General features: G+C 37.5%; 1 long non-coding RNA gene and 1 pseudogene across 1 annotated transcript; one reads left to right on the top strand and one right to left on the bottom strand.

Moving 5' to 3' along the window:
* Positions 1–582: 582 nt before the first annotated feature.
* On the bottom strand, positions 583–24,374 carry LOC126786882 (putative F-box/LRR-repeat protein 23; annotated as a pseudogene).
* On the top strand, positions 8,441–10,939 carry LOC126788339 (uncharacterized). The gene is made up of 3 exons (XR_007671357.1): positions 8,441–8,723; positions 9,223–9,286; positions 10,634–10,939. It is a non-coding gene; the product is annotated as an uncharacterized LOC126788339 (long non-coding RNA).
* Positions 24,375–25,002: the final 628 nt, after the last annotated feature.

Here is a 25,002-nt window from a genome sequence, read left to right as displayed (position 1 = left end):
TGAGAATAATATTTGTAAGAGAGAGAACTAATCAAGTACCAAGTAGTACTATTTCTTCATGATTAAAAGATATTGCGGTCCTATTTGGGCATGGAAGCATTGTTGAATGTGTATTACTGCAACCAGATTACTTATGGAATTTGGTTGGCCAAAGATATAGCAAGTTTACAATAACCTAGCTAATTGAGCATCATGCTTCTTTCACTTTCATCTCTCTCCGACCTAAACTCCACAACCAAAAATGAATGGAGAACGTAAGATTAACTATAATGAAATGAAAATGGCAAGCAGCCAAGCACTGTGGCCGGGATTGGCCATTAGAGTTCTTTACTCAAGGCAAAGAAAACGAAGATTCCTTAATGTTTCTTCACGTCCGGGATATATGATTAAGCAAACAGGCAATCTCAGAAGTCAGATATAGGTTAATAGCAGTAAGAACATAAAATGGATTCAAATCATATAGTTTAAACTCCCATAATAAAACAAGAATACATAAGTTGTCTAACAAACAAACAGCAATAAGCAAAGGATTAAAGGACGGCACGGTGAAAAGCTTCCAACTCTATCTCAACACCCAAGTGCCTACATATCAAAAACAAAATCATATGATGGGTCAATGTCATCGACAGAATCATGTGGATGCCGCAACTTCTTAACTTGTTCAACACATCTTCTTCCCAGCTTTCCCCCTAATCTAAGATTGAAACACTGGCGCAGATCAAGCGACTCAAGATGAGGACAACTATCAAGAATGGCACACAAACCTTTATTAGTCAGTGAGTTCCTAAACAGCATGAGGTGGTGTAAACCACACATCGTCCCTGTAATACCAAGTGCACAGTCATTCCGCTCACGCTTGTAACGGTTGTCATATCTGCCTTCATGAAACCACCTATTGTTAAATTTTAATGATTTCAGAAGAGGGCATGTCACGACCCGAAAATTTCGAATATGAAACTCAAATTTCGAAGTAATGAAAACTCTAAAACAATCTCAATAAATCGAAATCATTTTAATGTTACAGCGGATCATTACTGAGTTCATAGTACAACTCAGTCAAATGATTATTACAAACCAAATTTATAATTCAACATTATATCAGATGGAAATGTAAAAATCCTCACAAATCCTCACCACAAGATAAAATAAACAACTTCGAGTCTTCAGAGTTGTCCGTCGAGTTTCGCTAATCCACACTTGCGGAATTATCCCCTACACAATCGAATTGGTGCACCGGGATTGTAAACACAAACCCTGTAAGCTTTGCAGCTCGTATGAGTAAAACAACAAATACAATTCGCATAAAAATATATACGAAACTCCACAAAACATCAATTATAAATGCACTCATGACTCATTAGATGGCCCATCTGGTTGTCTAATAATGTGAAAATATATGTGCTCATGAGAAATTGGGCAACCCCTCTGTTTACCCGAATGCATTTATAATACGGGTACTCATGAGAGCTGGTATACCTCTGTTTCCACTATGTTAGGGCTGTAAACGGTTCCAAAACAGCCAAAAATATGTGGAACCGTAAACCGAACCGTATTATTTAAACGGTTCGGTTTTTCTTTTTTTCATAATAGGAACCGGTTAGTTCGGTTCCTAACGGTTCCATTACGGTTCCGGTCTCAAAACGGTTCCAAAAAAAAACTATAGCTGAAACTCTGTATAAACAATTAAACATCAATGTTTCTTGATGATATTGGCAAGATGCAATTGTGCAAGTCTGTAACAAAGTAAATCAACTAATAGTGCTACTATCTAGAGTAATTTGCTTCATGATTACAAAATTACAATCATTCAATCAACATTCAAGTTTTCTTTATAAAATATTAAACTCACTCAACTCAGTCTTAGTGGTAAACTAAGGAGACTCACCAGATTACAAAATAACAAACCATAGTACCAAACTCATCAAATAGTCAAGAAAGCATAGCAAATTACAATGATAATCATCTATAACATCTTCAGTTCATACCTTCCCAAATGCTTCTGATTCTCCGCATTTAATTTTTTTTCTGCCTTTTCTTCCTATTGTTCGTAGCTGTAGGGGTTGAAATTGAAGCCTCCGAACTTTGGGTAGTTCTCACACTTGGTGCAGATGTAGATGCACAAGCAGCACTAGTTGGAGTAGTTGCCTTGTTAAGAGCCTCTTTTATATGTTCTACACCAAGAAAAAAAATACATTAATGAGAAGAATGAAGAATGTAAATACATATCAACTTCAAAGCATTAAATAAACAAAGTTAATCTTTAATTTATTAAGAAAACAAATCAAAATCATACCAGCTTCAAGGGCTTGATATGTCTCCATTTCCCCTGGTTCTGGAATGTATTGCACCCCCATTTAACAGAGTTACCTTTTAACAACTCAAAGCCACAGTAAGAATAAAATTTCAATAAATTTTGTGTTTTCACCAATTAAGGGTATTTCTCTAGTATCTACCTATCCCACTGGTGAAGACGCCTTCCTTATAAATCAAGTCAGAACATTACAAGGTAGGTGTCTATATGCTTTCAAACAAAACATAAGCATCCCTAAGTAAACATGAAGATGAATACTTTAGATGTACAAGCCACTCGCATTGATTTAATCTGTGAGTCCTGATAGCTAATATCAATGTTTTATAAAACTTGGGTTCATGTTTCAGAAAGCAGATATTGATAAAACATTCCACAAACAAAGGAGGCAATGCAGTGTTACTCACTCTGATCTAGGGATGTTTCAGACTAAAGCACAAAGAGATGATACAAGATTGCATGGAAATAATTAAATAACAGAAACTCTAAGCTCTGAAATGAATGTGGAAAAAAAATTTCCCAATATGGTATAAAAACTGAAATTAATTTGGCAGCTGCAACAACATGGTTGGAAGGTGATACCAGGTACCAACTTTGGCTCTAACCATCATCCACAGCTACACTTATTCTAGCCCACTCAAACAACCACATAGGAAAAAGGTTATGCCACAAAAAAAATTCATGCTTGACAACTAACACTCTTACACATTCTGAATTTAAAGCTTAAAATACGCAAACAACAATGTAGATCAGATTCAAAATTCATCAAAAAAAAAATGAACCACATGATCATTCTAAACTCAGTTCCTAGAAGTAAAGGTACAAACCACGTAATAGTTACAAAATTGCTCAATGATTCATAACAAAAGCACCCATCACATGTGCAGGTGCTGCTTAAACACTTTCTCAATAAGTAGCAAGCATAACTCAACCAAGGACATTGCAAACATTTACACACAGCAGTTGTTAAAACATCATAGTCTTGAAAACAAATGTTCTATTTATGTTCTTATACTAATCTTCGACAAACAATCATTAACCTCTCAAGTTCTCTACATGATCCATACTACAACAATCCACATTACACTTCAGGAACTCCAATAAATGGATGTTGCAGTACATGAACTTGAGAAATTCTTTAGCTTCAAATATGAAACAGCAGTACTGAAAGAAGTTTACCTGAAAAACAGCAGTACTTAAATATGCAAGATTTTGGACCGCCAGAGCAAAGACCACATGGCAAGGCTTAACCTTCAGCTCCTAGATTTAGCATGTAAAAGAACACAGTTATTACACTTTATCAAGTAAAATCAAACTCCAAAGTGGAAAAGGTGAAGACTTATGTTCAAACAGATTGTTAGCTTGAATATATAGTTGATGAGACAACAGAACTGACCTGAACGAGATCGAGACTTGGAACGAGAGTTTGGGTCTTCAGAGACTTCGCGCCTATGAGTAGACTGCAGAGGGCTGAGATTGAGACTTGGAACGAGATCGAGACTTTGAGAACGAGATTTCAAGCCCCATTTCCATCTGATCTTAAAACGAAAACAACAAATTACATAGATTTGTTTTAATTCAGAGTTTGCGATTATGGGTTTGAGATTTCGTCAGCAAAGCGCAAGAAAAAAATTGATTATGGGTTTGAGTTCACAAACCTTATCAATGAGAGCTGAGAGACTGTGTTACGGATTGGAATTGGACGCCACGGTGCGTATTGGGCGGAGTCGGTGGTTGTCGGAATCGAACGTAGAGACCAAGAGGTGGAATCGATGGTGCCTGGATTGGCGCAGCGATGGTGGAAGTAGACGCTGCGGTCGGAGGTGGAAGAGAAGGAGAGCTGGAGGAGAGGGAGGTGGAAGAGTTTGGTTCCTTTCGAATTGCGACTAGGGTTTCGACTTTCATAGGTTGAGAATTGAACTGCTTGGGTCCGATTCGAATTGAAAATTGATTATGGAGATGAATTGACGGAGCTTATGGGTCTTAAACGATTATGGGTCTCTTGATTATGGGAAGTTGGGAGCGGAAGAAACTCAAAGAGTCGAGGTCTGGAACTGGAAGTCATCGAAGTGCTGCAATTATGTGCTTTTTGCGATAAGGGTTGAATACATAAATATAAAATCTACGACCAAGATAATACCCTAAAGATCCAACAGTTCGTAATGTTTTATGGAAAATAGAACCGAACTGAACCGTTTTCATCTCAAACGGTTCGGTTCTAGGGATAACTGCATTTTTTCCTCCCAAGAACCGAACCGAACTGCCCTTAAGTGGTTCGGTTCCAACGGTTCTGTCAGGAACCGGAACCGATTAACAACCCTAACTCATGTAGTACGCCGCCGACATTGGACAACCACTTGCTATCCAATATCAAAATCTATGGGTACTCATAAGCCGATAACCCATCTGTTACCTCTTATGCAGTGCCTCGGGAGACAGACTAGAGCTCTACTATATCGTAACTTTCGCCCGGCCAAGGCTAGGTTCCGACATGCCAACACGTCCGAAGACAGAAAACATGTCCGAAGACATAACACACGTCCGAAGACATAAAACACGTCCGAAGACATAACACACGTCCGAAGACATAACACACGTCCGAAGACATAAAACGTTTTAAAAAAACACAATGTTAAAACCACGTACCAACAATCATCACATGATATTGTACAAATTGAATCAACATGCTCCATAATTAAATCTCAACACCAAAACGAACTCATTCGCAATGGAAATTATGATAGTATATAATATAGCAAATCATATATATGTACCTATTTTACCATTTATACACATATACAATCAACTATATCATATACATATCATATTTCATTCTTTAAAATTTATCATAAACCTGAATCTCCGCAAGGGTAGATTCGTCACTGTGAGATTTTACTCATCTTATAATCTTGAGCGTAATTTCCACAATTCCAATTTGAATCCTTTACTTGAAGTATCGATCACCTAGAATAGATAAGAAGTGAATTTAGAATCGTTACGTAAAACCTTAAATGCCGAAACAGTAATAAATATTTTACTGTTCAGCATTTTTTGGTTTTTTAATGAAATTACTATTCACGTATTACTGTACAAATACATATTAATTACGTATTTCTGTACGAGTACGTAGTTTTTACGTATTTATGTACGTATGCATACTATTTACGTATTTTTGTACATCCATGTACTATTCAATCGTAAATACTGCCTCAGTAAATCATAATTACCGATTTACCTTTCAGAAATTACTTTTCCAATTACTGTACGTAAATTACATTTATATTTACCGTATGTAAAATAAATTTACATTTACTGTACGTAAATAGTAAATTACTTTTTACATTCACCGTACGTAAAAATAAATTTTACAAAATTACTGTTTAAAAATAACTATTCACACGCCGCCGCATGTAGCGGCGCGTGGGGTACACGCGTCACCTCCAACGACCGCGCGTGGCGCTCACGTGCCACTAACTGTGGCAGCGCGTGGATCCCACGCGCCGACTCTAACAACGGCGGGTAGCTTGCCACCGCCGCCCCGAAACCTCTCTATTTTTCCTCCTCTTCCTTCCTACAGTCTCAGACCGCCTCTAGACTACCTCACTCCGCCTCATGCGCCGCCTAAGGCGGCGGTATCCTCTCTGATCCACCACCAAAACCCCACCAAATCGACAACCAAACACACCAATCCAACAAACAAGCAAACCCTTACCTCGTGAGGGCGTAGAACCGCCGAGAAGATCGCCAGAGGTGGTGCTCGACAGCGGTGGAGGAATCGCAGAAGCTTGGAGACGTCGCGTGGCTTCACGGAGGCGAGCTCGAGAGTTGCTGCGGTGGGCCGTGCGATGCTCCTGGGACAGGCAGTGAAGGCCCCGGCGGCCTGGGTCGGGAGATCGCCGGCGGCGAATTTCTGAGGGAGAGAGAGAAGAGGGAGGCGGGGTGAGGAGAGAGAGAAAGGGTTTCCGAAAATGGAAACCCGAATCTCCAAAATTCCCTTTTTATACCCACTTCCAAAATCGGAAATTAACTTCCGTCGTTAATAACTTTCACGCACGACGTCTGATTCGAACGCGTGACATGTCTACAAACTCGTATCGACGAGCTCTACAACTTTCGTGAAAGAAGTTTTCACAAACGAGCGACAGAGTAAAAGTCGATTCTCACGTCGCGGAAACGTAACGTTTTTCTAAATAAAAGTTCCAATAACGTTTCCGTTTTCGATTTACAACGTCGCAAAGCAATCAAATGTCGTTTAATAAATGTATAAACTCCAATAATCTCTGAAATTTCAAATTACTTGACTCCGAAAAATCGGGTCATTACAGGGCATGAGCGTCCAATCACTGCCAGTGTTTCAGGTGAAATTTCCTCGATCAATGAAATGTCCAGCTTTTCTAGCACTGGAAATTTCGAAGCCACTCGGCGAAGCCCCTCATCTGTTATTCTATGAGAACCAACTAAACGGAGGCGTTTGAGTCCACTTGAACTGTTTGAAAATTTTAGAATAAATATGTCAGCCATAGCTCACAGAAATACACTCAACAAGAGAAGCTTCAAAGATTCTATATAAATTTCAGGACAAATTTATTCTACTATCCATACACGTACACCATAAAACATTATTATGAATACATACGCTGACTTTTTCATTACTTTAACATGCTAATCTAAGCTCAACATTGTCCTGCATATATTTTTACCTTCTACAGATTGCAATTTAAATTGCTCTATAACAGTTTGAAGTATTACAAATGATCTGAAATCATTATTTACATTATATTTAGTTGCCTTAGTTGGTGATATATATGTAAGGGAAAACGGTGTGGTTCGTTTATTTTTGAAAGCACAATTATGAAAGTAATCAATTAAAGTAAACAGAAGCTTGTATAGTTTGCAGCATTTAAATGTGATTGTTAAGGCTTCAAAATACTATAACAGCAGAGTAATGACTATCAACAAGAGGAGAGTACTGAACAAGACCAATTTAGGAGTTCAAATTTACTAACTTAAAGCCTCCCAACTTTGTAAATTAATCATTAAGAACAAATTCTTCTTTATGGAGAATATATACAGTATTCATTATCAAGTTTGATCAGTAAGAGGCCTGCTACTCAACTATTAAGAGCTGAAATCTTAGATGTGTTAAATCCACACTGGTTGGATATGCTAGAGTTTAGGACCTTATATTGGTATTATGAGTAACAGTCTCTTTCATTCTCAAAGACACCATCTAATTAATAATTTAAAAGACACCGTTTTAATGGAAATATATAGCTTAAGATGCCTACAACACATGTAAGCCAAGAAAATGGAATTATAACAATCATGTTGAAACATATGGTACTAATAAATGATCCAATACTGGTGATAATGAAGTACCTCTCAGCGATATAGTATTCAAGGAGCTCATCGGTGCCAAAGTTCTCGATATTGATGTCAACCATCTTACCACAGCTACGCTCTATAGCCTTTTCGCACAACTCATGGAAGAAGAAGGGCTTGTACTCGTTATCAAAACTAAAATGATTGCGCATGTCAATGGTGCGCCACATCAAAGGGTCCTTGCAGATTCTGAACCACTTTGGGCATACCTTCTGAGCGTTAGTCAGGATGTCAATCCCTCCAAGCCTCGACAGTATCATCAGTGTTAGATCATCCGGAAGTTCTGTCCATTTAAAGCAATAAGCTTCAGATCTAGCAACAAATTCTTTGCTTTCAGTGGAATCATGTGGTGTAATAACCCGAATTTTTAGAAACTAAATGTCGAGTATTTTCAAAGTGTTAAACTTGTGAAATTAATTCAAGACGACAATTGGAGGTTTGCGACATTTCGAAACGAAAACGGAAACGTTTTCGGATCGTTTAATTAGAAAACGTAACGTTACCGCAACGTATAGATCGACTTTTATTTCGTCGCTCGGTTGTAAAAACTTCCTTCACGAAAGTCGTAGAGCTCATCGATACGAATTCGTGAACATGTCATGCGTTCGAATCGGACGTCGGACGCGAAAGTTATTAACGTCGGAAGTTCGTTTCCGATTTTGGAAATAGTATAAAAGGAAGGAGAGGAGATTAAAAATTAGAAAATCAGATTTTTTCTAAAAATCAGCTCGGGTACTGTTCACCCGAGCTCGGGTACTGTTCACCCGACACAAAAACCTTCTCCGGCTGATTTCTCCACCATCCGACGTCGCCTCGTGTCGTGCCACCTATCAAACTGACGGGCTCGACGAGCTCCATCTTTTGGGCTACGCCTTGCACTCCGGCGACAACCACACACGGTGTAGCAACCGCCGGAAGTTACTGCTGTGGCGGCGCCGCCTCCTCCGGCCACCATGGCTCGAGATTCTTGAGGGGTTTTGCTTGTCTCAGTCCCAGCAACATTCCCACAAAAGGAATCGAGCCAAATCGAAGTGTAAGTACCCGAATCAAAATTTCAATTTCTAGGGTTTGTGAATAGTGCCGAATTTATGTTCTTCGTTGTTTGGACTGTTTAGGCTCGGATTTAGACCTTGGTGTCATCTAGAAAGTTGTTGGAAATGTTGTTTAGGTTGTGGTGGTGAAATTTGGTGATGATTGGTGGCGGTCGGTGAACAGTAACGCCGAATGAATAGTAACTGTGAATATTAACTCCGCATGAATAGTGATCTGTAACAGTACTGTGAATAGTGATCTGTAACAGTAACTGTGAATAGTGACCTGTAACAGTGAATGTGAACAGTGCGTGGTAAAAACAGTACTATGAACAGTGTTTTGGTAAAACAGTTACTGTGAACAGTGGTTTAGTAAAAAAAGTGATTAGTAAACATGAACAGTGTTCCCGTGAACAATGTTTTATGAACAACATTTAGCTGTGCTGAACTCGTCACCTGATATTTTAAGTATCATTTTCTAAGCATTTATCGTGCTATTAGGTGACTGACGAAACGAGTGAGGAAATTACTTTCAGGGTCGTGGAAGTTGCACGCAGGAAAGAAGGTGAGTAAAATCTCACATATTTACGAATCTACCCTTGCGGAGATTCAAGATTTTACAAGAGTTTTTAATATTGAATTACGACATGTATACGATATAGTGGATTATATATATATTGTATAAATGGTAATAAGTACATATATATATAGTTTGCTATATTATATACTGTTATAGATTCATTGGGATTTGTCATTTCGATGACGAGAATTAAATATTGAGCATGTTATTTAATTTGTACAATATGAGGTGTGATTATTGTACGTGGTTTTAACATGGTGTTTGTTAAAACGTTTTGTCTTCGGACGAGTTTTGTTTTCGAATGAGTTTTGTCTTCGGACGAGTTTTTGTCTTCGGACGTGTTTATGAAATATGACATGTATATGATATAATGGATTATATATATATTGTATAAATGGTAAATATGTACATATATATATAGTTGCTATATAATATACTGTTATGATTTTATCGTGATTTATGTCATTTTGATGACGAGATTTATATATCGAGCATGTGATTTTGATTTGTACAATATGATGTGAGATTATTGTACGTGATTTTAACATGGAGATTGTTAAAATGTTGATTTGTCTTCGGACTTGATTTTTAGTACAATATGATGTGAGATTATTGTACGTGATTTTAACATTGAGATTGTTAAAATGTTGATTTGTCTTCGGACTTGATTTTTGGTACAATATGATGTGAGATTATTGTACGTGATTTTAACATTGAGATTGTTCAAATGTTGATTTGTCTTTGGACTTGATTTGGCAATATGATGTGAGATTATTGTACGTGTTTGGCAAGTCGGAACCTAGCCTTTGGCCGGGCGAAAGTTACGATACAGTTAGAGCTCTAGTCTGTCCGCCATAGTACTACATGTGAGGTAACGGGTGGTTATCTGCTCATGAGTACTCAGATTGTTTTGGATGTTGGGTAGCGGGTGGTTACCCAATATCAGCGTAGTACTGCATGTGAGGTAACGGGTGGTTATCTGCTCATGGGTACTCAGATTGTTTTGGATGTTGGGTAGCGGGTGGCTATCCAATATCGGCGGTGTATTACGAGAGGGGTAACAGATGTGTACCAGCGTTCTTGGTACCCGTAATATAAATGCATTTGGGTAACCAGAAGGGTTACTTAATTTCTCATGAGCGTTTTATTTCATATTTCTTTGGGACGGCCAGATGGGCCGTCCATTGACTCATGAGTGCATTTATATTTGTTTGATTTCTGGATTTTCGTATATATTGATATGCGAGTTATATATTTTCATTTTACTCATACGAGCTGTAAATCTTACCGGGTTTGTGTTTACAATCCCGGTGCACCAATTCGATGGTGTAGTGGATAACTCCGCAGGTGTGGATTAGCGGGAATTGACGGACCGCTCAGAGGATTTGAAGTTATTTATCTCCAGCTTGTGTGAGGATTTTGTGTGACTATCTTGTGAGGTTGTTGTGAGGATTATACACTTCCATTTGTTATAATGTTGAATTATAATTTGGGTTGTAATAATCGGTTTGACTGAGTTGTATTTTGAACTCAGAGATGATCCGCTGTGGCATTTTAAATGATTTCGATTTCATCGAGATTGTTTGGTGTTTAACGACTTTGAAATTTTGAGTTTTTAAGCTCGAAATTTTGGGGTTGTTACATGTGGAAGCCACAATTGCTCAAATCGTTCATGACATATTCTTCTCAAATCTCCATCCAGATTAAGAATGAAACAATGGCGCAGATCAAGTGAGACAAGATCAGGACAACAATCAACAATACTTCTTAAGCCATCATCTGTAATAACCCTAAAATTTCAAACAATATTAGTTTGATTTGGATTCTATAAAATTTCGAATTTTAATTAGAATGAATGTGATTGGTAGCGACGTTATAAAACGAGAAACGGAAACGATCTCGGAACGTTTAATTAGAAAAACGTTACATTTCCGCTACGTATATATCGACTTTTATTCCGTCGCTCGGTTGCGAAAACTTTCTTCACAAAAGTTGTAGAGCTCGTCGATACGAGTTCGTGAGTATGTGACGCGTTCTAATTGGACATCGGACGTAGAAGTTATTAACGTCGGAAGTTTGTTTCCGATTTTGGAAACTGGTATAAATAGGAAAATTTAGGGATTAGGGTTTCCATTTCTGGAAAACCCTTCACCCGCCCCCATTTTCTCCCTCCCTCCATCGAGCTTTGCCAGCAACCTCAGCGACCGGCCGCCGTGGTGCACACCGCCTAGCCCAGAGGCATCACCCACTCCTCCGCAGTCGACCCCGAGCTTGCGGCGCTCCCTCTCGCCGCGGAGAGCTCTCTCTCACCCCGAGCCTCCCTCTGCCTCGCACCCCGATCGTCGCCTCCAAGCTGCTGTGTCCCTCACCACCGTTCCCTAGGGCATCGCGAGACCCTCCACCGCCCCTCCCTAGCACGCCGTGCCCCGTCTCGCCGCCAAAGAGCCGCATCGACGAGGGAAGTTCCTGCGTGAAGCTTGTTGACGATTCGATTGTTTCCAACGCAATTTGGACTTCGATCTAGGTAAGGATGCATTTAATTCATGTTGAGATGTTTGTGTGACGATTGTGTGATGTTTTTGGATGAATTGGGAGGTTTTTGGATGAATTGGGAGGTTTTTGGAGGAGGATCGGAGGTGTAGGTGAGGGTTGAGCACCGCTGCCTTAGGCGGCGCGTGTGAGTGCGTGGGGTGGCCTAGAGGGGGCGTGAGGCAGTGGGGAGGAAGAGGAGGAAGAGAAGGAGAGAAATGAGGCGGCGGTGGCGTGCTACGCGCCGGTTTTGGGTTCGGCGCGTGGGCCCTACGCGATGCCACAGTGAGTGGCGCGTAAGCGCCACGCGCGGCCTGCCGGAGGTGGCGCGTGCACCCCACGCGCCGCCACGTGCACCCCACGCGCCGCCACGTGCGGCGGCGCATGAACAGTATTCCAGAAGGGTATTTTGATAATTTACTTACGTACGGTAAATGTAAATGTAAATTTTATTTACGTACAGTAAATGTAAATTAAATTTTATTTACGTACAGTAAATGTAAATTAAATTTTAACGGTAAATGTAAATATAAATCACTTTCAGTAATTGTAAAAAGTAATTTGTAAAAGGTAATTTAGTAAATTTTATTTACTGAGATTGTATTTACATTTGAATAGTATGTATACGTACAGAAATACGTAAACAGTATGTATACGTACAGAGATATGTAAACAATATGTATACGTACAGAAATACGTAAAAGTATGTATACGTACAGAAATACATAGTATTTGTGTATTGTACAGTAATACATGAACATTAACAGTGAATAGTAACTGTGAACAGTAACTTCGTGAAAACCAAAAATTGCTAAACAATAACAGTTTATTACTGTTTCGGCATTTAAAGGTTTACGAAGCGTTTCTAAATTCTTTTCTTATCTTTTCAAGGTGATCTACAAATCAAGGAAAGAAATTAGCTTCGGAATTTTTGGAGTTTCGCTCGAGTCGATAAGGTGAGTAAAATCTCACATATTTACGAATCTACCCTCGCGGTGATTCAAGATTTTGCATGAGTATTTAATGATGAATTACAACATGTATACAATATAGTGGATTACATATATACTGTATAATGGTAATAAGTGCATATATATATAGTTCGTTATATTATATACTGTTATTAATTCATTAGAAATGGTCATTTTGATGACGAAAAATTGTGTAGTGAGCATGTGTTTGTGAAATATAACATGTATAGGATATAGTGGACTACATATATATCTTGTATAAATGGTAAATAAGTACGAATGTATATAGTTTGCTATATAATATACTGTTATGATTTTATCGTGATTATATCAAGCATATAATCTTGAATTGTACAATATGATGTGTGATTATTGTACGTGATTTTAACACAGAGATTGTTAAAATGTTGATTTGTCTACGGACTTGATTTTGTACAATATGATGTGAGATTATTGTACGTGATTGGCATGTCGGAACCTAGCCTTTGACCGGGCGAAAGTTACGATACAGTTAGAGCTCTAGTCTGTCCGCCATAGTACTACATGTGAGGTAACGGGTGGTTATCTGCTCATGAGTACTCAGATTGTTTTGGATGTTGGGTAACGGGTGGTTACCCAATATCAGCGTAATACTGCATGTGAGGTAACGGGTGGTTATCTGCTCATGGGTACTCAGATTGTTTTGGATGTTGGGTAGCGGGTGGCTATCCAATATCGGCGGTGTATTACGAGAGGGGTAACAGATGTGTACCAGCGTTCTTGGTACCCGTATTATAAATGCATTTGGGTAACCAGAAGGGTTACTTAATTTCTCATGAGCGTTTTATTTCATATTTCTTTGGGACAACCAGATGGGCCGTCCATTGACTCATGAGGGTATTTATATTTGTTGATTTGTGATTTTTCGTATATATTGATATGCGAATTATATTTTCATTTTACTCATACGAGCTATAAGCTTACCGGGTTTGTGTTTACAATCCCGGTGCACCAATTCGATGGTGTAGGGGATAATTCCGCAGGTGTTGATTAGTAGAGATTGAGTGACGAATCCGGAGACTCGAAGTCGTTCGTATCCTGCTTGTGGAGAGGTTACTAGCGTGGATTGGTGTGTGAGAATTGGTATGTTTTATTTGTGAGTTTTGTGAGAGATTGTGAGGATTATTACATTTCCATTTTATGTAATGTTAAATTATAAATTTGGGTTGTAATAATCGGTTTTTCTGAGTTGTATTGAGAACTCAGTGATGATCCGCTGTGCACGTTAAATGAGTTCAATTTCATTGAGATTGTTTTTGGTGTTTTAACGATTTTGAAATTTTGAGTTTTTAGGCTCGAAATTTTAGGGTCGTTACATCATCTGTTAACTTATTCCCAAAAAGCTGGAGGTGTCTTAAACCATGCATGCTTCCTGCTATAGCAAGTGCCTCTGCATCGTAATCCACGTCTTCCCAATTAAAAGGCACTGGATTTCTTTTTCTGTAAGCATTAAGAATATGTCGATGATAGTTGCTGAAATGAAACTCAGAACACCTATCTCCGTCAACTGAGAACGTACACCACTCTTTGTTAAACTTGAACAATTTCAAAAGAGGGCAAGAGCGTCCCACAACTTGTAAAGCTTCATGAGGAGATATTACTGCACAGAGTAATGTCAAGTTCCTCCAACAACGGAAGCTTAGAAGCCACTTTACCCAATCCCTCATCCGAGATGTCTTCACAACATAATAAGCGGAGGCGTCTGATTCCACGTGAACTATGAAAAGCATTAGATAACTATGTTAGTTGTTAAACATACATAAATGTAGTCCAAAAAGTTCAACAGCATAAAAATATTAGACAGTGAACTTTAATATCAAGTCTTGAGATTACAACACTGACATATATATATTATCCTAACTAAAATGTACATATCCATGCACTTTGAATGACATCAGCTTAGAGAGGGCAAATGCTCAAAAAATATCCCCATATCTGCAGTGTTACAACATTATGAATTCTACATGTTAAAACAAAAATCATAAAACAAAACTGTCTTTGTTGAAGGAAAAACACCATTAGTGTGCCTTCGTTAAAGCAAATAAAAGAATGAGTTAATGACGTTTATGGTCAACGGATGTAACGGATCAATCACCATTATATAGTCTTAATTGCCATTGTAATTACCATTTATTTCTATTGTAATCTTGATCCTTATATAAAGGGGATTATCAATGAGATGAGTAGATCATTCCATTTTTCTCTACAACACGTTATCAGCACGTGACTTTAACCATTGAGTTTTTCAAAGAAAAGGAGAGAGATCAAAACCCTAGCAAAATTCTGCCGCAGCCCTTCAACCTGCACAACCTTTATTCTGACACATTATATTCATCCAAGCTAGAGTGGGGGCAACGAGATTGATACCTGAGCAACAAGATAATTTATACCAATTCATGTTTGATTACAATTCAATTATATGTGAGCTTTTCTATGCTGATTTTATTGTTTCTCAATTTAGGGTTTCATGTGGATGTTAAAAACAAGCGATGCGGTCATGCGACACTAAGGTGTTGAAGAAAGAGAACGCGCCGATTCGTAGGTGTTCTAAGATTTTCGAACCTATGTGGCACATAATGGCCGACGACAAACTTGGAAGCTCAAACCGCAGCCGCATGAGCGAATGGGGGCATGACAAATTTCCAAACAATAAGAAAATTCTTATGCTCTTTTACTGCTTGAAGTTCTTATATATAATTGAATATTGACGACCTGTTAAATGTTAATCCCAAGTATATAGCTAGGGCACAACGTGATCAAGCTATTAAACCATAATTCACCTGATGACGAGATCCATCGGCGCCGCATGCCACCCTCCTTCTCACTGCGTTGATCTCACCTACGCACTCGACCCGGATCTACTCAATTCGATCCACGAAAAAAAAGGAATTTTTTTTGGGAAATCAGAATTTACTGAAGTGGTAAACTAAAAGGTAATTTTAAAAATTATAACATAGTGATTTTTAATTCACTATTTCATTGTTTATGTTTTACCAAAATATTATACGGTAATTATGTAATTTACCATTTAATTATTTCCTATTTTGTTGTCAACTTACCACTTATTGTTATGGTAAGTTAAATATATATATATATGATTAAATGTGACATAATCATATAATTCTAATTGTTTTGTATGTAACGTATCACTTACACTACGGCGATTAATGCAAGAAATGCGATGATCTAATCGACAATGAAGCAACATGGAATTATGAGATCAAGAATCGCTTAATATGTGGTTTATATGGGAAAGTCACATGCAAGTAAGATCTCAATTATATTTCTTGCTTATAAAATTTCATTCATATATATGAAATTATGCATGTTACGTGAGCAAAGTATTCTATGAATTTTGAACATGTTATATGCTATGTCAATTTTATCAAATAAATTTGTTGCTCGGCATGTGAATAAACTATCATGCTACTTTTTGGCATTATGATTATTGAGCATATGTGAGCAAATTATTTTGTGTATATTGCTTAATCTTGCTAAATTACTTAACGATGTTAAATGATATGCTCTATTTGTTGCATATGCTATGTTTATATAATTTTTTATTTAGCATATGATATGAGCATTGTCATGATAACGAAATTTCATGATAATTTTATAATTCAAAAACAAAGAGAGGACAAACATATTCTTGTGATAAAGTATTTTCATGAAGCATCGAAAAATACGACCATTTTAATTCTTGGTCTTGCAATCCGATTTGTATTTCTTGAAAATTAATTAAATTGTATATCTTTATTGTGATAAAGCAACTTCATACAGCTCCAAAGTGGCCATAATGTATTTTGGTATGCTTAATTTGCGTGTAAGTCTATTTAGAACTTTGACTTCGAAACTAATAAGTCTCGTACTCTATTTACAGTTAGTTAAACCAACACAACATATATTGGACTCTAAAGAATTTGAGTACCGACTTTCCCTACAAGTCAACCAAGGCTCAACTATGATCGAATTCTGCAAACATGTTTTCCTGCACGTAACTTGGAAGCATATTTAAAATCTTGAATGACAAATAAATGTCTCTCAAGACAAAGAAATATCTTTCAGAAAAAAATAATAGAAAAAAATTCTCAGAACGAACTATGAATAATAATGAAGAAATAACCCTAAAGCAAAGGACAAATATTATGAACATGTAGGTTCATACAAACCGATCCATGACAATTGATAACAATGTACTGTTTAAAAAATGCATAGGGGATATGATATGAGTAATGGAATGCCCTCTTACAAAAAGAGTATAGAATAATGAGAGTACGACAATTTGAAAAAGTATATTCAATATCAAATTACGAGGAGAAAGCTCCTCAATTTTAAGAGCGACACAAATCTATGTCAATTTAAAATATTTCAGACTTCGATTACAGTCTGTCACTAATTTTCCAAGATATAATTGTAATGGCTATTATATATGCCTAAACTTTCGGTATAATAACCCAATTTTTCGGGACGATTTAATAGATTATTCCTAAAGTTTTAAAGTTTGTGAAAATTATAAATCGTGTTTGTTCCGCCTTGTGACGTCGGAAATCGAAAACGGAAACGTTATCGGAACGTTTATTTAGAAAAACGTTATGTTTTACGACGTGAGAATCGATTTTTATTTCCGTCACTCGATTGTGAAAACTTCATTCACGAAAGTTGTAGAGCTCGTCGATACGAGTTCGTGGACACATCACGTGTTCGAATCGGACGTCGGACGTGAAAGTTATTAACGTCGGAAGTTAGTTTCTGATTTTGGAAACGAGTATATAAATGAATTTTATCAGTTTAGGGTTTCCAAAATTGGAAACCCCTCACTCTCTCTCTCACTCTCTTCACCTCGCGCGCCTCCCTCTCTCTCTTTTCCTCTCTCCCTCCCCGATCTCACTCCCTCGCCGACAATCTGCACCACCGGTCGTCCGTGAACCACACCGCCGGCACAGCGAGCATTGCGCGGCCCCCCGTAGTCGAACCCGAGGTCGACGCACCGTCTCTCGCCGTCGTGGAGCCTCGCCGCACTTCACTGAGCCCAGATCGACTGGTCCAAGCACTCCGGCGACTCTCCGGTGCTCCCACGACGTGAATGAGGTAAGGGTTGTGCAATTGAATGGGTTGTGATATTGTTGAATTGATTTTGGAAGTTTTTGTGGAGAATCGGAGGAGATCGAAATTGTAGGAGATGCCAGAGGAGGCTAGGGGCGGTGTGAGGCTGTGGGAAGGTAGATGGGGAGGAGAGGAAGGTTTTGGGGGCGGCGGTGGTGTGCTACGCACCGGCCTTAGGCTCGGCGCGTGTGCCCCACGCGCTGCCACAGTGAGTGGCGCGTGAGCGCCACGCGTGGCCTTTCGGAGGTGGCACGTGAACAGTGTTTCCGAAGGGTAAATTTGTAATTTATTTTTACGTGTGGTGGATGTAAAAGTGATTTACGTACGGTAAATATAAATTTATTTTACATAAGGTAAATGTAAATGTAAATTACATTCAGTAAATGTAAAAGTAATTTCAGAAGGGTAAATCAGTAATTAATATTTACTGAGGCAGTATTTACATTTGAATACTATTCATACGTACAGAAATACGTAAACAGTATGTATATGTACAGGAATACGTAATTGATGTGTATATGTACAGAAATAAGTGAATAGTAACCCCGTGAACAGTAATTTCGTAAAACCAGAAATTGCTGAACAATAACTTATTATTACTGTTTCGGCATTTAAGATTTACGAAACAATTCTTATTTCTTTTCTTATATTTTCAAGGTGATCGATAAATCAAGGAAATGAATTACCTTCGGAAATTGTGGAATTACGCTCGAGTTAATAAGGTGAGTAAAATCTCACTTAATTACGAATCTACCCTTGCGGTGATGTAAGATTATGCAAAAGTTTAAAGAGTGAAATATGACATGTATTTAATATAGTGGAATATATATATTCGTATTAATGGTAAATAAATACGTATATATAGTTTGCTATATAATTTATTGTCATGATTTCGTTGTGAATATGTGTCATTTTGACGATGAGATTATATATTGAGCATGTCGATTTAATTGTACAATATGAGGCGATGATTATTGTATGTGGTTTTAACATGGAGTTTGTTAAAACGTTTTGTCTTCGGACGAGTTTTTGTCTTCGGACGTGTTTATGTCTTCGGACGTGTTTGGCATGTCGGAGTACTGCATGTGAGGTAACATATGGGTTATCAGCAATGGTCTAAATATCGGTTATCGGCATCGTATCGGTTTTGGAAAATAAGGATATAACGGGGATATATCGAGATATATCGGATTATATCGGATTTATCGTTTTTGTTAATTTTTAATTTAAATTTAATATATTTATAAACATATACTTCAAAATATTCAAAATATACCAAATAATATTAACTACTAAGTACTAATTGAACAAAAATAGGTGCACAAAAGATAGATTGAGATATTGATTATGCATTCATGCATTATAAACTCTCTCATCATCAGAATCAAAGTCAAAATCATATTCTCCATTTTCTTCATCCTCATCTTCTGAGATAAAATCATCTTCATAAATCACATTCTGTCTATTTGCGTTGAAATTCCTTAAAACGACATCGCCTCCTTAAAAAAAAATCACCGAAAAAAAGTAACAAGAAAAAAAAAGTAACAAGAAAAAAGTCACCAAAAAAAACGTCAACGAAAAAAAATTATCGAAAAAAATCATCGAAAAAAAAGTCTCCAAAAAAAAAAGTCCACGGAAAAAAAAGTCCACCAAAAAAAAGTCCACCGAAAAAAAAGTCAAACGAAAAAAAATCCACCGATATATCGCATGTTGACCCGATATATCCCGATATTTAGAACACTGGTTATCAGCTAATGAGTACTCATATTTTTGGACGTTGGGTGGCATGAGGTTGCCTAATGTCGGCGGTGTACTACATGAGGGGTAACAGAGGTGTACCGGCGCTCATGAGTACCCGTGTTATAAATGCATTGGGTAAACAGAGGGGTTGCCCAATTTCTCATTAGCACTTTCATTTTATTAGTTATGGACAACCAGACGGGCCGTCCATTCACTCATGAGTGCATTTATAATTGATGTTTTTGTGGATTTTTGTATATGGTGACATACGAGTTTTATTTATGTTTTACTCATACGAGCTGTAAAGCTTACCGGGTTTGTGTTAACAATCTCTGTGCACCAATACGATGGTGTAGGGGATAACTCCATAGGTGTGGATTAGCGGAAAGTGACAGATCGCTCAGAGGATTTGAAGTTATTATTTCCAGCTTGTGGTGAGGATTTATTTGTGGATTTTTGTGAGGACTATTACATTTCCATTTGATGTAACGTTGAATTATAAATTTGGTTTGTAATAATTGGTTTGTCTGAGTTATATTGTGAACTCAGTAATGATCCGCTGTGGCATTTAAAATGATTTCGATTCATTGAGATTGTTTTAGTGTTTTCATAACTTCGAAATTTGAGTTTTTATGCTCGAAATTTTGGGGTCGTGACATTCGGTATTGAGGTACTTTCAGATTGGACAAGACCTTGATGCAATCGTTGACATACAACCAAGGTTATAACTTTTTCTCAATGAATTGAGAATATTCGAATATTAATCGAGATATACGCGGTTTGATTTTTAACATTTTACTTTGCGAAGTACCGCATAAAGTAAAGCAACTTCACAAAATATTAGTATGGCATGAATAACTAAATGCAAAGAAATGCATCATGTGATCCCCACATTAATAGTACTGAAGAATAATCGTACTATATCCATGAGTATAAATAATAATATTAATAATGATCGCTAATTATAATCCTTCGGGATTCATAATGTACATACCTTATGGAATGGAAATATCGTTTTACGATATTCCATTTTCATGTCTTAATTATATATCTCATTGGCATCTTATGTAACAAGAGCCAACAAGAGAGAATTAGACCTTTAAATGTTTGGAGTATTTATGGCAACGACTATTTCATGTGAAAATAATAAGTGAGATTACAATTTACTTCTTTTGCACTATCTCTAATGACTGCGGATGTAACCGAGTATTAGAGAAGTTCATATGTCCATTAAGCAAGTATATATGAAACTGTTTAATAAATCCACCAACATCAAAATAAATTGACCTTCAGGATTTTGGCATATTTGGGCTTTGACACGATTTACTGGGATACCCAGGGTCGTGCTATATGTGTCCGTATATGAAAGGAGTTACACTAGGACACTCATATTTTTTGGATAAAATAGAAGTAAGAACTAAGGAAACAAAGTACTGTCAAAATCCTTAAATTTATTTTTATGGAGGAATTGAAGATGTAATTTCATTCCCAGATTTCGTCGCTCCCCTAAGACGGAACAGTGATATTTTTGATGCATAAGTAGATGCACTAACACCATATTATGCTTCTTATATCCATTGTGATTAGGTATGTAAAGCTAATCATTCAAATCTTATCAATTTTTTAAAGAAATTTAGATTTAGATCATCCTATGCAAAAGACATGTATTTTCACTGTGTTCAAGGATTGAATCCAATGCCAATTATGTGGATTAATTCAACCAACTTGCGGACACTTTAAATAATTTATGGTGTTGGTTGATGTGTCGACACACTGGTCACATGTCATCACACCATTCACTACTAAAACTAATGTTACTTATGCTAGTTACAAACCCACTTGGTCTCACGGAAAATGACTAAAGTACTAGTCTTGATATTGGTAAAATTGTAATGCACACCAGTCTTTCCTTTTATGGTAATGTAATTTTTACATAAACAACTTATTACTCACTAGTTTTTGGCTATTACCTTAATCATTGTAAAATGAATTACAATCGATAACATCGAAGGATCGAAATACTTGAGCTCGTTAGGATTAACACGGATCTAGAATCCTTGAGCTCAACTAGATTAACCTACGTGACAAATTGCGACGGCACATCGCATAATGGTGAAGCCAACTAATGTGAATACATGTTCTCACTAGCGACGAGCATCCAGATAGTCCGCTATATTGCAACTTTGACAAGTGATCTCTTTTTCCGCTAGATATGTGAAATATCACTTTGATAAGACAGTCTTCACGTCGTTAGGGGAAGATAAGAACAAAGAATGTTCAAGTGGAACGACAGGAATTGTCGTGCGTTGTCCCCACTATGTCTCATCTTGATCCCCACTATTGCACAAAGTGATGAGATCACAGATATTAGCTGCAAATAGGCTTGCAAGGTTCAATGTCCTAAGAAGAGGACATGACGCCACCCAAAAGGACTTGGGCATTGCGTTGCCACCATAGATGGTGGCATGTTGGCACCATAAAGTGGCATAAATGGTGTCATAGGCCGTGGCTCTCCAAGTAAGAGGGGGAGACCACGTTATGTTCGATATATACTCTATTAAAGGAAGAAAGCGAGTTTGGCACAATTGGATCCATTGATCCATAATCTCAAATCTGCCTCATGAGAATTCCTGGATTTTGGTTATCACTGGGGGACGCCTCATATGTTAGAACAAATTCTTGAATATATAGAGATCTCTACCAAATACAAATCACATGAGGATGTAGGATATTGAGTCTTCATATCGAACCATACTTCGTTGAGAAATAACAACGTAGTAATTTTGGCCCAATGGAAAGAAGCGATCCAGCATAAACTAAAGTTCACCAACAAAGAGATAGGTATTTGGGCAGGTGAAGCCGACACCGCAAGTGTAAACCCTATCATATATCTTTGTTAGGATGCGTATGAGAATTAACAATATAAAGTTATAAACTCACCTGATGGCGCAAGGTCTCTCACTAGACGCACTGGAATCGACTACGAGAAAATATTCATTTGTAATGGACCACAATGAGATATTCTCGTAATGGACGTCATTGCACTCCACTACCTTATCAGTTTGGTAGTTTCCGAAAAACTGATAAATGCAGCTTATGAATATTGTAACAAGATATCTCTATGTGGGATCAAAATTAATAGATATACATGAAAGTCATAGAACAGACTTTATCCACCCAAGAAATGATTCTAGATCACGTAGCGTTACAAAAGGAATTGAAACATTCATGAAGTAAAAAACTTGATTATGAATAGGGATAAGATGTGTTATGTCATTGTGTATTCAATATGGATTTGCATAGTCTTTTGATGAACTAAAAAGATGTCGCCATTACAAATCCTAAGTCGAGAATGAAAAAGATCATTGGGAAGACACAGTCTCAAAATGGATCTTGAGGACTGTAATATTGATGATTAAACCATAAATCGGCTTTTAAGCACTCTAAAGGTTAAAAGTGAGGCTTCCATAGCTCCCATGATCAGTCGAAGTCTTTAAAGATAGATCCGTTTTTCGTCTAATTAAAAGATGACGAATAAGTGTTAGGAAATGAGATTACCTATACAAGTGTAAAGACACATTATTGCACTTAATACAATATACTTGACTCGACCTTCATTCGATGTATAGCTTAGCGCCCACGCAACAATAATACCTAAAGGTTTAGGTTTATAGTCCCTATAAAAAAACAGATAAAATGACATGATGAGAATATATTCTATTCACGTCGTTACACATTTGGCGTAAAGAAAAACGTACCAAATAAGATGCATAATTAAATATGCAAAAGTTATCAAAACTCTCATGATTTAGTAAAGATCAGGGGGAGGTGCAGACATCAGGGGGAGTCTAGCACATATATATTAATCTTAAATGTAATAGGTGTGTTGTGCTCTTTTCTCCTTCGACCTAGGTTTTATTTTCTCCCATTGGGTTTTGTTACTTGGCAAGGTTTTTAATGATGCAACACCTTATGCACCAGTATATCTTTAACCTCGGCACAAGGGGGAGTGTTGAAGGAAAAACATCATTAGTGTGCCTTCGTTAAAACAAATAAATGAATGAGTTAATGACGTTTATGGTCAACGGATGTAACAGATCAATCACCATAGCCTTAATTGCCATTGTAATTACCATTTATTTCTATTGTAATCTTGACCCCTATATAAAGGAGATTATCAATGAAATGGGTAGATATTATTAGAGGTTTTTACAGGAACGGCTGCACATTGGGTCAAACTAAATCAAACGACAATAGCACCTTGAATTATAAATGTAACGATGTAGTGCCCTGAATCATTCTGCCCAGTTAAATCAAAAATACAATTGCTTGTAATATTTATAAAAACAAAAGAAAGATTAGTACCTTTCAGCGAGATATTCGAGCAGCTCATCGGTGCCGAAATGCTCGATGTTAATGTCGACCAGATTACCGGAGCTGCGATCAACGGCGTGGCGGCACATCTCCTCCAAGTCATAATCCATATCCTCGAGATCACCATAATTTTGCATGTCGATTTTGCGCCACATGAGAGGGTCCTTGGAGACCTTGCGCCATTTCATGCACACCTTCTGTGCGCTCTCCAGAATGTCGATCGCTCCGAGCCGTGAGAGTATTGAGGCCGTAGCTTTCTCAGGTAGATCCGCCCAGTTTCGGGAGACCCTCTTTCGTTCTCGGCATGATGTGGCCATTTGAGGGATTAGGGTTTCACTGTTGCAGGGCGGTTAATTGAGAGGTTTTAAACCTTGGACTGTTGGGCTGGACTAGGATGCCTGATATATTGGTCTTTTGGCGGCAAATCATATGTATTTTTTATTTTTATTTGGCGGCAAAATTAAGATATCAGTTAAATTACATTTAAACCCATAGCCTATGGCTAATTGAGAGGTCACGGCTCACCAAGAACAAATCAAAGTTACTTCACACTACCAAAATTCTTCAAGTAAATAATAGTTGGGTAAAAAGTTGTATAATTTGGGTGTTAAACTATTGATCATATAATTATCCACCATTACACGACTCATAAGTATATGACGGTAAATGACACCAATGGAACTGCAGACACAAACCATAAAAAGATAAACAAACACACGAGCAATTCTTTCAGACCTATATCAGACAAAATAAACCAAATTTAGTTTAATCTACCTTGAGGAAATAGAAAACTTAACTTCATAAACTCCTGAAGTTCAAAACTAAAGAAAAAAGCAAGTCTCATCTCTTTCCCAAAGGAAAAAGTTTGCTACCATCAACCACACCTCGCACAGGAAGTCTAAACTGGTTCAATGGATCAACAGCTAGAGAATGGCCACTTCGTGA

The sequence above is a fragment of the Argentina anserina genome, chromosome 3 (assembly GCF_933775445.1).
Source record: "Argentina anserina chromosome 3, drPotAnse1.1, whole genome shotgun sequence".
In the NCBI taxonomy this organism is placed as follows: Eukaryota; Viridiplantae; Streptophyta; class Magnoliopsida; order Rosales; family Rosaceae; genus Argentina; species Argentina anserina.
Note: the sequence above shows the minus strand (reverse complement) of the source record. Positions and strands in the feature narration are given on the sequence as shown.